Consider the following 15061-nt stretch of genomic DNA (forward strand, 5'->3'; position numbering starts at 1 on the left):
TGAGGATTCGTCGCTAAGGTCTATACGTCCCCAGTCAGCATCATTTCAACCTGATTGAGCCAATCAGCACTGTAATCTGATTCGACGGTGGGCAGGCGTGAGTGGCAAGTAACGTAACGTCCGTCACGAGCGTAGATTTCGTTCTATCAGTCATCTGTGGATGGTCATGGTGGACACTCGTGTGTTGGTCGCACTTCTGATGATTGATAGCGATGAATCAGGCGCTGTGACAGCTGATTTGACAATTACTCTGTCCTCCGGATCGGTTGTGGCCTTAGGTCGACCGCTACCATCACGACGCTGAAATCTGTCATTGTCCACCCATTTTTGCCAGCATCTTCTAATCAACGCATCGCTTCGGCTCTTATGAGGAGCAATTCTCCGATTCACCCAACTTGCCTCTTTGCAATGATACGACCTCTTTCAAATTCTGACAGTTTGAGGTCGAATCCTGCGGCGAGGCATTTTTTCAGTCGTTGAAAACTATCCTAAATCGCATTGCAACAGAAAGTTTCAACAACAGCTCGAGTAAAGCTCCTTATATACATCTGCAGGATGCGCAGTGCTAATGAACTGGAGATCGCACTATTCATTCATTGGACACCAAATTTTAATCATTTGCATACTTGGTCCAAAAATTTATGCATACGAAATTTCAAAGCAATCACATGATTCCTTCTTGGAGTGTCGTTTTTTTTTTTTTTTTTTTTTTTTTTTTTTTTTTTTTTTGTTTTGTTTTGTTTTTGTTATAGAGTGTATATTGCTTAACACTATTTATTAGCTTAAAATTAAAAAACAAATTAATTTAAGTATCTAATATGTTTGCACCGAATAAATTATTGTTGTTCAGGGATATATCCAAAATTCTTTTCTCCACATCGCTATGTTGTTGATAACGCTATAGCCTGGAGTTTCGACCGGCGATGTTACATTTTCTCCAAAAGTTTGCAATAATTGCAGTTCATACATAATATCTATACTATTTATATCACTTTGATTTTCATCAATTAATGCTTTTTCCAGTTTTTGACTTAAGCTGAGCTGATCTTGTAAATATATGTAAACGAAAATACGTGATGCCGTTGCGCATGTAAGGTTAGACGCGTTCGACAAATTGCTCAATCCTTATTTTATGTCTACTGTTGCAAATCGTAATAATTTGTGCAAGATTTATCTTTTTTTGATTTTTTTTTTTTTTTTTTTTTTTTTTTTTTGTGATTGCTTGTTATCCTACATAAAAAAAGGTAAGTAGAGCTACATATTATGTTAATCATAGGTTAACTTTTTAATTCGGGAAAGCAACGATTTGAGCATAATTACTCGAAAATTGTTTACCTCTCATGTTTCAGATGTCTCCTGCAAATTTCATACCTATGTAACATGATGCTAAAAAGGAGTGTGTTACCCGAGTGCCTGTAGAAGACTGGAATGGATACGTACATATTAACGCAACCACACCAGTAGAAGTCGTCAAATTTTCAAAATGCGCCAAACCCTAGCAGCCATGCTCGTAATAGCTTTTTAGTTTTAGCAAGCAACGTTGCCATTTTCTTATGCGTTCGTTTTGCTGTATTCGAGCACATTTTTTATAGAAAAAATTTGCTTTTTTTTTTCTTGTCATCTTAAACTCAGTTTTAAAATATATGTTTGTGGCATTAGCCTGCACTGGGAGAAACTGTTCCGAAATGCCTGTATTTAGCCACAAACTTGCTTAAAGGAAGCAGTTGTTTTTAATTCTTTCGTAAAATGATTACCACGAATTTTCCACCAATGCAAAAGAAACACAAATTTGCAAATAAGTAAGCTTATTCACTAATTTTCGGTATAAATACGTAATTAAAACGTATTTATACCGAAAATGTACGCATGTGTATAATAAATATATTTTGGAATTATAAGTCATCACTCATTTTCTTCTGTAAAAAACCTTCAAATTGATCTGTGACGGTTGCGCTAATACGTAAGTATTACTGGAATGAAGGCTGTTATTTATTATTGTAAATATGCTTTGAATTAGGAAAGGCAAACTATTACTTGCTGAATGAATGTACCAGCAGGGGCGTAACTAGACGGGGGCAAGAGGGGGCATCTGTCCCCGGGCGCAGAATCCAAGGAGCGCCAAACTGATTTTACGACATTTTAGAATTAAATGTTTTCCATCCTTGGCAAGCAGTAGGGGGCGCGAAATCTTCAGTTGTCCCTGGGCGCTGAAAACCCTAGCTACGACTCTGTGTACCAGAAAGAAAGTATTCAAATGATTGTAAAAAGTCATGGGCGATAGGAAAGTCAGCAATTTATTAGATTATGCAGTCTGCCTAAGAGAAGAGATGCTATCCTGGAAGTCTTTCTGAGGGAAATTGGCTGGTATTCAAATTAGATATCGGGCGACAGGAAGAAGGGAATTCAGGAAAATCAGCCGAAGGTATCCAAAACGCTAGAATTGGAACGAATTCTAAATATTTTTGAATCCGAATCCTGTAAGATAGTCGAATCCTTCATATATTAGAATAAGAATAATAATAAAAAGAAAAAATAAAGTAATTTTACTCATTTATGAATATTTTTATTTAAAGAAGAAATCTGATGTGTACACCACATGACTTCCTTGTACGGAATATTAAATTATACGCATTTTTTCTTGCATTTCATTTAACTTATAAGATTGAATTAAACCTACTTCGCCGACAGCACATAAACCACAATAGAATAAATGCATTCTTTAAAATTCACTTTGTTTACCATAGCGACACTCTGGCGCTAGATTTACTTAACAGTATTATATTTCGTTCATATTATAACTCAGAATGCACAAAATGTATATCATTTAAAGAATTATCTAATCGTTGCCACATGTTCTATTCAAATACTATAACAAAGCTAGAACGATGTATAAAAGAAATTAAGCAAACAAAACGAAAAAGAAACAGTTTTTCACAGACGATTGAGTATTTCTCATTCAATTAATTCAGTTTTCACTTCGCGACAAGGCAAAAATGCATAAAAACTCAAAATATCTGTATTAAAAATTACGAAGTAAATCTTAAACGCTTATTTCCTCGAAAAAATTCCAGCAAGGATTAAGCATGATTTAAATAATAAATGAAGGCGTTATCTTTGTTGTTGCGAAGCTAAGTTTCTCTAGATTGGCAACGAATCCGCTACTCAGCTGTTTCAAATGTAAACAAGAGCAATGGCCGCCATCAAATTAGGCTTAGCGGCACTTAAACAATTTTAAAATTGTTGATAATTCTAAAAATATTGCATACAGATTTACTAAAGGCATAAAAACCTTAACCGGAAGATAAAAACAGCATAATTCAATCATTTTTAAAGCAAAAAATGTACAATTTACAAACATATAAGAGTAAAGAAACTGAGATCACTGAGCCGGGTAACAGAGTGGATATATTTTGCAGTTCTTGAATCTTAGTTCATTTACTCAGTATAATCTAAGTTCATTTATCATTTACTCAGTATATCTAAGTTCATTTACTCAGTATAATTTAGCAAAAATACATTTCAATAACGAATGATATAATAATGAATAATAATTTCATAATTCGAATTTTTTTTACATTACTTTTTAAATTTTCCCAAAAGAGTAAATAAATGCTTTTTTAAATTGAAAAATCTGTAAAGTTCATTTCAAAATTTAACACAAATAAATACTAAATATTGAATGCTGAATTTTCTTTAAAAAATTAATAATATGGTGATTACGGGGTGATATTAGTGATCCGAGTCAACTGAAATGCAAAAACCGCGTTCTTTTTAAAAAGAACGCTTCTATGAATAGATAGTAAAACTAGTCTTTATAAAGTTTAGAGTTAAAATGTTCAGGTTTTTAGGTTAGAATTTGAAAGATTCAAATGCCCAAAAAGAAAAAAGCGAAGATTCGAGTTTTCAAATCTCGACACTATTTTAATATTCATGGGATTCGAGGATCTTGGGGTTCGAATTTACCATGCCAAATATAAATTATTTAGAGAAACCATCCTTTCGTCCAGAGTAAAGTGGTTGCCTGTTGGATAAGACTACGTCTAAGGATTGCTTCGTATCGACGAAACGAAGCAGGCGGATAACAATACAACAGATTACTTGCGACTTTGCTGCAGCTCAGAAACACGCGTAATGAAAATCGTTCTCCTTGCCAGGCTTTGTGAAAAAGAGCTAACCATTTCCTGTTCCTTTTTCTTCATCTGCGAGGGGGGGGGCACGCTTACTTGGTGTAGAGAGCATCGAATACAAAAGTCCTTGTGTTCCACGAGCCTTGCAGATGTAAGTATAAGGAGCCTTACAAATGTAAGTACTCATAATACAAGGAGATACAATTCAGCTACAAAAACATAATATCTAGGTCTGGAGAGAGCAAAGAAAAATGTATAAAATATAAATACTATAATAAAAATGCTAAGATATACCATGAATAATTAAACTATGTTAATAATCTTATAAAAGAATAAAAACAAACTTAATTATAATACAATAATAATAAAAATGAAGTAATACTTAAAAATAATATTGATACAAAAGAAAAATGGTGCATCAAATCTTTTACGAGATGTCCAGATGCGGCAAGATAGCTTCCCCGCAAAGCGGGTTTAGGGTTACCAGAAAATGTCTACAGAAGGTGGGTTTTCCAGATTTGGCGCGAAATCGCCCATTTGGCGACAAAATCGGCAATATGCCATAAATGGATGGAGAACATTCTATAACGAATTCTTACCGGTTTCGCCCAGAATGTTCTCGAAGTTAGGCCAAAAGCTATATAAACCCTGCCTGCACGCGGAATGTGTTAAGCTCCGAAAGCGATCGACCGAGTCGGGAGCTGTAATGAAGATGGGACATTAGGTGTGTTTTATCGTGAAGCTGTATTCACCGTTTTAGCCTAATAGCCTGAAGGCTGTGTTGCTGATTGTTTCAGCGTGTTTGTCGTAGTTGTTCGATGACTGTAAACGTGATTTCGTAACTGTCTTGAGTAATAATCGCTATATAAATTGTGTTTTGATTCTTCATCAAGTGTTGTCATCAATCTCACCAAATCCACGAACGCATAGAACGCAACAGTACAATACATAACTTAATCATACATAGACAATACGCAAAATAATACAATGACACATAAAAGATTGAAATCCAATCATATAACTAATAATATTGAAGGTTGAAACAGCAGATAAAGTTGCGCAAGACTTCAAAGGCTTCGGAACTCCTAACAAGATCAGAGAAAACAGGAGGCCAGCAAACAGGGACAGTTTAGGGAGCTGCCCTAAACACACTTTAAATGTACTTCTGGCACTCGCATGCAACTTGCAATGCAATAAAATACTATGTTCCACATCTTTCAGATCATCGCTGCAAGCAGAAAATCCACTAGTAGTCCCTGGGTCTGCAACAAATTTTTCTTCTCTTATGTATCTAGATTTACTAGATTCTAGGCACAAAAAGGGATTCTAGGCACGTATATTTGTCTGGAGGAAGCCGAAGATAATATCCCAAGACAGATATAGTTATAAAGATATAGATTTAAAGACATGTATTTAAATCACAGTTTGGGTAGAATGATGTCAAGTTTTTGAAAAGATCTGCGAATCTCCTTGTAATTAGATACTCAAAGTATGAAGATGGGACATTAGGTCCATGTATGAAATTCAGAGGATCCACTCTTGATTAATTTCTCTTAACAAAAGATAATACCAGGCTTCTTGGAGCACTATTCGTAATGGGAAAACAAAAATAATTAGAGAATGGACACTGGCCGGTCTTTAATCTGGTATTTGCTTTTACAAAATCTTCTCAAAATGTTTACAAATGGCATCAACATCTTATGTCAGTTTTTGTGTTTCTCTCAAAAGAATTGATATTCCTCAACGAATTTTTAATTTGAGTTTGTATAATTTTCGGAAAAGATGGGTGGAATTAAGAGACAGGCATATATATATGCGTGATCATTTAATACGTTTTGTGTGTGCTTGTATATCTGTACGTTCTCTTCTTGTTTTTGTGTCGAAAAATTTAGTAAATTTCAAAATTAATAACCGAAAGGGCGTTAGCATAGAAGGGCTATTAATTTTGTTAGGGCATTTTGTTTCGTTTCCCTATAAACGGCGTTTCACTTTTTCAAATTTTTGCCACCAAATATTTGAGCCCTGCATTATATTTAAAGAAATTAAATAACGAAGAATCTGAATAAATATATAAATGTTTTTCGCATTGTGAAATAGTTAATGTTTGACAAAGCTATTTTTATTTCATTGTAAAAACTTACAAAGTTATTGTTAACAAACTCTGTAAGGTATATCTCCCGCCTTCTTAGCATGCCTTCGTGGTGTAGTGGTCAGCACACTCGACGCGAATTCGAGAGGTCCGTGGTTCGAATCCCGGCGAAGGCACTGCTCATTTTTCATGTCTTCTGCTTCTAAATAACCTAATGTCTCTACAGTGGCGCCCGAATTAAAAGGTGATGAATGATGATTCTTCATCACTAGGATTTCGCGATTGGGTTCCGCAAAACCCCAGTCGCCCTTTAAAGGGGGCGTATATCAGGTATTTCTCTCGCCTTCGTGGTGATTTTTCACCACCAGAATTTGGTGATTGAAACCCCAGTTGCCCTTTAAAAGGGAGAGTATATAAGGTATTAATTTCGCCTTCTTAGCATACCTTCGTGGTGTAGTGGTCAGCACACTCGACGCGAATTCGAGAAGTCCGTGGTTCGAGTCCCGGAGAGGGCATTGCTCATTTTTCATCTCTCCTGCTTTCAAAAATACCTAATGTCTGTACAACTCTACGATTTGAAAGCGAGCAGTGGCAACACTTCTCGAAATAAAACAGATTTTTATTTCCAGCGTGCGAGACTGTTGCCATTCGAAAAAATGAGTGCGAAATTAGCGTTTTCAAAATTTTTAATTAATATCTTTTTTTTTTTTTTTTTTTTTTTTTTTTTTTTTAAGGAAAAAAAGGGGACGTTGATCTTTTCCAGAACCCAGAAAAGAATTGTGGAAAGTTTGATGACGATAGCTGTAGTAGTGACTGAGGTAATCACGAACAAGCAAACACACAAACAGACATTCTTCTTTATATAGTATATATATAGATAGATAAAGGGAATCTTTGAACTTATTTTATTGTAGTTATTTCTTAGTATTTTAACAGTACTTCTTTAAAATGGTTGCAATAAAGTGTGAGTTGTTAATAGCTATTAAATTTCAGTACTGCTTGAAAATTGTTAATGCAACAGCGATTGCTTTTTGATTTCTTACTTGGTCACTCAAGTTAATAACTAATAAGTAAAATAAGAATTTTAACTCTCTGTATATATTTATGTGAGATTGTAATGCAGTTTTAGTAATTTCGCTCAGCAAGAAGAATACATTCTCTTTTCCTGGAATATTTTATTCTCTACGCTACAGAAGCACATCCTTCAGATTGGATTAAGAATTATCGTTGCTGTTAAGTTGTAACCTTGATACATTTAACGTTAACAAGCCTGATTAAAGCTTCAAAGCCATCGAGATTCTTGGAGATACGCAGGCAAGCATTTCAAAGCTTTCGGAATCACAGTCAACGTCTACCGCCCTCTATTCTTAAAAATCGGTTAACTCGTGCAATTATTCCTGGGAAATAGGCCGTGAAGTGAAGTGAAAGTGGAGGGTGGCATAGAAGGGATAGGGAGAAGAAATTGAAAACGGGGGAGAAGGTGGACGAACAAAACGACCGGGCGTCACCTTCCCGAAACGGAAGTCCTTTTAATAGTTGATTAGGGAAAGAATAGGTTACGGAAAGCCTTAACTCGTTTACGTCATCATGCTGAATTAGTTTAAGAGACAGTTAAACATATGTGGGTGTAATATCGCCGACGGGAGTTGTTGTTTATCATGCTTTAGTGGATGACAAAGATTATAATTGCTGAGAGATATGAATTACCTTTTTGTGGCGGTTGTGGGGCATCGCGTGTGATTGTTAATTTTTATTGTGCAATTGTGCCGAAGTCAGTTACATGGAAATGTGTTTATTCCCTATCTCTTATCAGGAATCATTTGTAACTTATTGTCTTAGAATCCTTTTCCTCCTCAGCAACGCATCTGAAAGAATTCTTTGTCTCAGGTTATGATTAAAATAGTTAGAATTTTAGATGCAGAAACGTGACAACTTTGACGACTTTTCATTTAGTTAAAAATCAGTCGAAACTTTTTATATTGTTTTACCGAATATTTATATATAGTCCATGAATTCTTCATTGATCGTTTTGACTTCTTATTACGGTTCATCAACTCTGTACCACTGTCATAGCTTTCAAACTGACCGCATATTAATGTGGTGGGAAATTTATATTGTGGTGATCCACGGTTTGAAAATGGTTTCTGAATCAGAAGAGATTCGTGCACTAACCTAGTGCTTCGCATTAGAGAGTAAAGAACATCACTGTTCAATTCTGACTCATTCAAATGTCCATGTAGGCTATTATATGCTTTCGTGAAGGCTGCACGCAGTGGTATTCTTCTTACTTTCAAGGCTTCCATTTCTGCTGTTAAACCATCAAAAGTGTCCTTTACCCAACTAATGCATCCTGTCGCGGACGCCACTTTTTATTGTGGTGATCCACGGTTTGAAAATGGTTTCTGAATCAGAAGAGATTCGTGCACTAACCTAGTGCTTCGCATTAGAGAGTAAAGAACATCTATGATATAAAAATATACTTTTATTTACACAGCGAAAACGCGCAGCAACATTATTAACGAAAGCTCATTCTCCTAATAACATACTTCTTTTTACACTCCGCTTGCGCATGCGCAATGACAATTACCAAAGGAGCTTGGCAGATACTGCCATCTGTTGGATAAACTATTCGCTACATATTCCTCCCACCTGAATTTACTGGGAGGTAAATTCACACATCTGTTAAGTATAATATATGCATAATAGTACAGTATACAATATTGAAGTATAAAATTATGCCTACCAAGATGTTCTAATTAAATTGAAATACAAATTTACCTGGAGATGCAGCATTCCATAATTTTCTAGACATATTAACAGATAATACTAAACCTAGAAAAATAAAAATAAATCAAATTATTAAAAAGTATTCAAACAAGTACAAAACATTTCACAGACGTATCACTGGTTTCACAGTTCTACCACTGCTGGTAGTCATAGGAATACTTTCAGTCATATCCTTTTGGACTGGGTTATCCAGCTCAAGTCTGTACAGTCTTTGCACTGGTCTCAGAAACTCAGAAGTCTCTGTTTTTATGACAGCAAGTCTTATTTGTCCATCACGACCAGGTAGCAGCTTTATGACACGCGCCAGGTTCCAAAAACCACGTTTTTTGTTGTTATCTTCAAGTAGAACAATTTCACCCACCTGGAGAGGTTTAGCTATAGAGTTTTTAATGGACTGCTGACGTAACTGTCCTAGATATTCCACACGGAATCTTGCTCTAAGTTGTTCTCTCACCTTTTGTAGATACTTAGCTCGTTTACTCAGTTTTTCCTTATCCACTGTATCGATATCAGGTACTCCTGATTTGGAAATCTCCCGCAAGAACATTTCTGGAGTTAATGGGGATGAATCTTCAACGTCTTCCGACACGTAGGTAAGTGGCCTAGTATTGATTACTCTCTCACAGTCGCATAGTACTGTAACCAACTCCTCGTAATCCAGGGCAGCACGACCTAGAACTTTTCTCAGAATCTGTTTCACCATTTGAACTAAACGTTCCCACCAACCGCCCCACCAAGGTGCGGAAGGAGGAATAAATTTCCACTGAATTCTTTGCTCAGCGGCTTTTGATCGCAGACTCTCCCAATCAATTGTATGCAGAAGGCTCTCCGCTCCTTTAAAATTACTGCCATTGTCTGAGTATATTATAGATGGTCTTCCGCGACGAGAAATGAAACGTCTCAATGACTGGAAAAAAGCTTCAGTTGTCAAGGATGTTACTGACTCCAGATGAATGGCCCTATAGACCGCACATGTATAAAGAACAATATAAGCTTTTCGACCATTCTTAAGGTAGAGGGGTCCTGCCAGATCGACACCCACTATCTCAAAAACATTTGCATCACGTACTCTATCTTTCGGCAAAATTCCTGGAGTTACATCACAACTTTTGGATTTAAATCTTTGACATTTAACACATTTTCTAATGCAGTTTCGTACTGTCTTACGAGTTTTGAGGATCCAATACTTTTCCCGCAAATGAGACATCACCATAGAAGTACCAGCATGCAGCAGCTCATTATGTGCATTCATTATTAGTAAGTTTACTACTGCATGATCAGATGGCAAAATGACAGGAAACTTAAAGTCATCAGTATCGTCGCGATAAGAAATATTGGTTTTAGCTCTGATCAAACCATCACGATCAACTATAGGTCTGAGGTCTTTAATTTTATCATCGTTCACACTCTTAAATGATTCTCTTTGAACCAATAACATAAGAGTTATCTCAGCTCTTTCAATTTCCGAAACTGACAAAATTTTGGAGGTTTCGTTTGTAATTCTTCGTAATTTAAAGTAAAACCTAAGAATCCAACCTAACATGCGTACAATTTTCTTTATGGATGAAAAGTACCTGTAATACCAATTGTCAGGTTTAGAATCTTTGTTAAGAGTTGTCAATACTGATTTACGCCTTTCTGAATTTATGATCTCTTCGTCCGGCAAATCTGTGCCTCTTGACCATGACGATTCTGGTTCTAACAGCCATGATGGGCCCTCCCACCATTTCGACAGCAAAAACTGTTTAACTGAACAGCCTCTAGAAGGGAGATCGGCGGCATTCAGCTCCGAAGGGATGTAATGCCAATCTTCTATTTTTGTAAGTGTTCTGATTTCTTGGACACGATTCCAAACGAAAGTTCCCCACCGTACGTCTCGCTGGATCCAGCACAAAGCGGTTGTTGAGTCAGTCCAGAAGAATGTTCTTAAATTTGGCATGTTCAAATCTGAAAAGACCATACGTCCCAAGCGTGCTCCGATTAAGCAGGATAATAATTCCAAACGAGGAATGGATATACTCTTTAAAGGCTTAACTCTAGTGCGTGCTTGCACAAAATTTAAATAAACCTTATTTTCGGTCTTCACTCTTAAGAAAATGCAGGTAGCATAGGCATGCTTGCTGGCATCGCTGAAAACATGAAGACTTACATCTTCGTTAACCGATCTGTCAATATTAAGCCATCTAGGAATTTTGACATCAGACAGCAGTTTCATTTCCTTTACCCATTGTATGGACTTCTTTTCTAAATGTTCTGGCAATTTTTGATCCCAATTTAATCGTAATTTCCAACACTCTTGCAATATCACCTTTGGGAACAGGGTAACGGGAGAAAGGAAGCCTACTGGGTCAAATAACTTATGCGCGCAAGAAAGGAGTGTTCGTTTACTCGCGACAATCTCCTCTTTCTTTAGTGACTCAATTTTACAAGAAAGAGTATCATCCTTCAAATCCCAATTTAACCCTAGAACGCAAACGAATGTATCTAATTTAGAGTTGGGAATTATTTCGGTTTCACAATTCGACTGCCATCCTCTAAGATTAAACTTTCCCAGTGACAATAACATTCTCGATTCTAGTACAAATCTATTCAATTCTTCAACATTCTTAAAACTAGTCAGGCAATTATCAACATAGAAGGACTCCTTCAAAATGTTGGCTGTAACTGCAAACTGATCAGGGGCACGATTTAAATGATAGTTCAACGTAGCGGCTAACAAAAATGGACTACAGTTAAGCCCAAAAACCACGCGACAATGTCTGTAAATTTTAGTATTCTCTTCTTCTGCACCTTTCCAAAAGAAACGCAAATAATCTCTATCCTTCTCTCTTATACCAATCTGCAAGAAAGCTTTCTCAATGTCTGAAATTACTGCAAGAGGATATTTCCGAAAACGATTCAACAATGTTGGAATTATTTCTATTAGGTTGGGACCTTTCTCAAGACAATCATTTAAGGAAAGTTCTCCTTTGGCGTGTGCCGAAGCATCAAAAACTGGCCTTACTCGCGTAGTTTCACTAGATTCTTTAAAAACCGGCCTATGAGGCAAATAGTGCTTTCTATCTACTTCGTCTTCATTTACCTCTTCAATAATTCGTTCCTTCAACCAAGTTTTAAATACTTCCTGATAAACTTTAATTTGATTCGAATCTAATAATTTCCTTCGCGTATTAGTCAGGCGTTTTTCTGCCAACGTTTTATTATTAGACAAGCGAGAGGGGTCCAGTACCCAAGGTAATGCAGTTTCATATCTCCCGTCTGAATCCAAATTCAAATTTTCCTCAAAATATTGCATGGTCTCCTCATGAATTTCAGCTTTCGTTTTAGACTCAACTGGGTCATTTATACCAATAACGTCTAACTTCCACAAGTTTTCTGCTGATCTTTCGTTTAGCAATAAAGAAACACATGCAAGAGAATCATTTATACCCGAAGATTCCTTCGCTGGAATTTTACCCATTAAAATCCATCCCAAACTTGTTTCCATCGCGACCGGACCACTTTGTAAACATTTAATATTTCCGGTGAATAATTTTCCAGCAATATCAGAACCTATCAACAATTTAATGTCACTTTCGTTTTCGAGAGCATTACCCTCTACATCTGACACTTGAATATTTAATTTACGAAGTTCTTTCAACCAAGGACCTTTAGGTATTTTCTTAACATCAGAACAGATAACAGATTCACTTAAACAATGCACACTACATACATATTTATTATCAAGGCTACTCAAATTAACTATATATTTAGAATGCAATTTTTCTTTTGTTTCTACACCTCCGAATAATTTATGAACTAATTTCACTTCACCAACACTGTTACATTTCAAAGAATCTGTAATATCTTTCGTTAAATAACTTCTCTCGCAACCCGTATCTATAATCCCTCTGACTATCCTTTCCCTGTTGCCATTTTTTACCCTTACGATTAATGTTTGTAGTAACACATCGGAGCTCGCGGATCTGCTAGCCAAAACATTGACCTCGTTTTTCGCCACAGGCTCTACTTGTTTAGTCTCTTTCAATTGAGAAGGAACTTGTTGACACATTACTGCCAAATGCCTTTTCTGGCAAATTAAACACTTAACCTTGGACTTACAGTTACGAGAAATATGGTTTTTCTTCAAGCATAATAGACATAAACCCTTCTTAAATATTAAATCTTTTTTATCCTGATATGTAAGCGTACTAGCTCTAAAACATTTTTCTGTTAAATGTGGCTTATCACAAAATAAACACGATTCCTCAACTTTCTTAATAGGAGCATTTTCTTTAAATTTCTCTCCTGTATACAAATCATTACAAGTAGGAATATTAGACTCATCATTAATGTAACTTTTAGATTTTCTACTTTTATCAAAAGAAAAACGCGCTAATTTAATTCTCTCTTCAGATATCACTTCATTTTTCAAAAACAGAAGAATAGATTCAAGATCGCTCTTACCTTGTTGTGACGAGCTCTCCCGTTCCCTCTCCCACACGCGTAAGATGTCAGGGGGCAGGCAAGATTCAACTAACGGAAAAATAACACTAGCGTATTTATCTTCAGTCACACCGAGAGATTCCAGAGCACGCAGTTTTGTTTCTAAACTGTCGTACAACGATGATAGCGCAAAGTCCTTTTTGGTTGCATTATTATTTATCAACACAAGATTCAATAAATCCCGAACGTACACTTGTATAAGAATATCTTCACGTCCAAAACGATTCTTTAAATGTTCGATGACTTTCGGATAATTTTCTTTAGTTGTCGGGAAACTCTGCACTATTTCCCGTGCTTTCGATTTGGCAGCAGTAGCCTGGATCAGATATACGAATTTCAAATGATCATCTAGCACTGGATCTTCGTGTATCTTACTAAAGGTATTCCAGAAATTCAACCATTGTCGTGGATCACCTGTAAATTCAATCAAATTTATTTTCGGAAGCTTCAAATTCGTTGCCGTTGTTCTTGAATCAACAGTTCTGGTTTCATTTACCGATGCATGAGTCAGCAAATTTTTCTCTAGTTTCACAGTGATTTGCTTCACTTTCATCCTGGCTGCTATTAATTTCTCCTTGTAAGTCTCACAAGAAGAATATACTAAAGAATTTGAGTCATATATTACATGCTGGCCGTTCATGTTCTTTAGAAACAGAATGAAAAGTTTTATTAACGAAATTTAAAAAAAAATCAAAATAAATAAACAAAAAGGACTCATGTGAAATCTAAATTTAGTAAATTTTTATATGCAAACGTAATTTAAAAAAAAAAAAAAAAGTGACAGCTGAATTAATTGAATGAGAAATACATCTCTAATGTAAATCGAAGAAATAAGTTTAAATAAAATGCAGCAAAAACTGTATATAATTTAATAGGCCGTGCAAGGAAGTCACGTGGTGTGCACATCAGAGTTTAAATTTAAAAATCCACAACATGAGTAGTTTCCTTATTTAAGGCATTTTAGCAACGGGAAATGTATATCTGTTATGGTGAAACACCGAAATCTGGAGAATGTCGACTTTCACCGGTGAATGTCAACATTCACATAGTCTCTTGGTGTATGTCCAAAATATTTTCCGAATACTCTTATTTCTGACTTACACCGGTCAATGTCGACATTCACCATGTACTAATGGTGAATGTTGAACATTCAGCATTAGTACATGGTGAATATTATATTTTCTTCTCCGCAATTCAGTGGCGAAAAAACGCACTTGAGACTTAAAATAAGAACTTAAGAATATAAGAACTTAAAACACACGGTACATTCAAAATGAGAAAGGAAAATAATAGAAGTTGAAAACTTACTAAATTATGGGATTCAAATCTTATTTATTGCAACAACTTAAACTATTATGACACTTTGAATTGCACAAGAGCCCCTTGCTTTTACAACTGCATTTATTTGTGGAACACTTCCTTTTTCAATGACAGCGTGTACATATACTCCTCTCTTTTCAACCTACACCAGAGCATATCTGTGATTGTTGACATACACCGGTCAGGGTCCGAATGTATAAGAATGTAACGCAGTATTCGATTTGGTGAATGTTGACATTCTTCGGTGAAAGTC

The 15061-nt window shown here is 35.9% G+C and overlaps 1 protein-coding gene and 1 non-coding gene across 7 annotated transcripts in view; both read left to right on the forward strand.

Moving 5' to 3' along the window:
• The window catches only part of LOC118182519 (prominin-1-like), a 355539-nt gene that overhangs the window by 51325 nt on the left and 289153 nt on the right, over positions 1–15061 (forward strand). The gene's annotated exons all lie outside the window — the stretch shown is intronic.
• TRNAS-CGA (transfer RNA serine (anticodon CGA)) lies at positions 6320–6392 on the forward strand. Its single transcript has one exon. It is a non-coding gene; the product is annotated as a tRNA-Ser (tRNA).

This window comes from Stegodyphus dumicola, chromosome 7 (genome assembly GCF_044657685.1).
Source record: "Stegodyphus dumicola isolate Sdum_Otavi_A_Nest chromosome 7, ASM4465768v1".
Lineage (NCBI taxonomy): Eukaryota > Metazoa > Arthropoda > Arachnida > Araneae > Eresidae > Stegodyphus > Stegodyphus dumicola.